This window comes from Nicotiana sylvestris, chromosome 6, assembly GCF_000393655.2.
Source record: "Nicotiana sylvestris chromosome 6, ASM39365v2, whole genome shotgun sequence".
Lineage (NCBI taxonomy): Eukaryota > Viridiplantae > Streptophyta > Magnoliopsida > Solanales > Solanaceae > Nicotiana > Nicotiana sylvestris.
Window position 1 is genome coordinate 185,663,297 of NC_091062.1, and position 1,627 is coordinate 185,664,923.

General features: G+C 29.8%; 1 long non-coding RNA gene across 1 annotated transcript; it reads right to left on the reverse strand.

Annotated features, from left to right (window-relative positions):
- Nucleotides 1–714: 714 nt before the first annotated feature.
- LOC104221941 (uncharacterized) lies at nucleotides 715–1,168 on the reverse strand. The gene is made up of 2 exons (XR_011400310.1): nucleotides 1,104–1,168; nucleotides 715–864 (listed from the first exon to the last, which is right to left on the reverse strand). It is a non-coding gene; the product is annotated as an uncharacterized lncRNA (long non-coding RNA).
- Between the last annotated feature and the right edge of the window lie 459 nt (nucleotides 1,169–1,627).

Consider the following 1,627-nt stretch of genomic DNA (forward strand, 5'->3'; position numbering starts at 1 on the left):
CGTGAAATAATAATAATAAAAAGTTAAAACAGACCTACTGGTTGCCTAGCGTTTAAATTAATTAAAGGTACTTAAGTTATTGGATTATTATTACACATCATGAAAATTAACTAATTCTTTAATAAGTCTATTCAACTAATCTAGTAAGTATTATTTTGAAGATAGATCATATTATTTATTGAGAAAGTGGGCCAATTTGCTTACTTAGTTATGGCATTGGGCCAACATCAATGAAATAAATGGACAAAATATTTATAGACTTCTTAAAAGCATTGGGCCTATTGGACAGAATCTGCCTTGGCCAATTATTGGGCTCCGAAATGGGCACAAGCTGAAAGCCCAATAGATTTCAAATACTGGTTTACTACGACAGCCCACCTGGGCTAAATTGCGAGTCTGACCTCTTTTTCTCTAAGCCATTAACCCTTATTTTTAACTAGCAATTTTCAAAACCTATTTAGGATCTAGCCACTTTCTACCAAAAAAAAGAAGAAAAAAAATCTAAAATCCTAGCAGAGATGGTCACATATAAAATCTGTAAAAATAAATAAAGGTTTCAAGCATGTATCTTTTGTTATTTTTCATAAACTGGCCAGAACTGCAAAGGTGCAAAAGGAGTCTTTAAGCACATTGCAACCTACTTGGAACATCTCAATTTTATATGCATCAATACTATAATAGATAGTAAAGACAAATAATACATGAATAAAAAAGTGTTTGATCAACCAAGGATTTATTTTACATATGAACTACAACAAGATATATTTAAACAATAAAGAAATTTAGCTAAGCACTCATTTATTTAAATGGACATGCTCCCAACAATCAAGATGAGTTCAAATCTTCTTGTTAATGTGAAAACATCTGCAACATAAGATTAAAGAGTTACTTGAGTCGCAGAATAATAAATACAGCAACAAAGAATGAAAGCTCAGCAACTAAAGCAACATAAAAATAGCAGCACAATAGTAGCAAAACCAACATCAAATCCGTGTTAAAGCAGCTCGAAAACTCAGAGAAGAAACCCAGAAGCAAACTCTAAAGAGGACTTATACTTTTCTAAAAAAAAGGTTTGCACTTTAAGATTCACTCTTAAGACTTACAATTTCAGCTTACTAAAGGATGCTTCGGCTGCTATTTTTTTTTGTTGTTGTATGTTCAAAAGAAGAAAATGATCCCCTTCCAAAATGTGATAGAGTCCCCTCTATATATCAAAACAACCTGTTGTTTCAAAAAATTAAAAAAATCAATCTTTTTGACAGATTTTTCGATAAAATCTGCTCTTAAATTCAAAAAGCAAAACTTTCTAATTCAAATCTTGTCAAGTATTTCAAACAAAATCTACTATCCGCTATTCAAAGATAGACTTTATTCAAATAATATCCAAATATCTACATTTTCTTACCAAACAATTTGACTTTTGAGTGTTGTACTCAAAGAGTCTTGAAGCAGTAAACAAACAACCAAACAAGTACCATATACTCTTAAGTATTTTTCATTACCTCACTTTTATCAATACAAAACTATTTTACTACTTCAATAAGTGCAAAAACAGAAAATTTAACATTTCAAACTTCAAAAACTAATGCTAAAATAATTAATAATAGACAAAAATAAAATCTAAAAA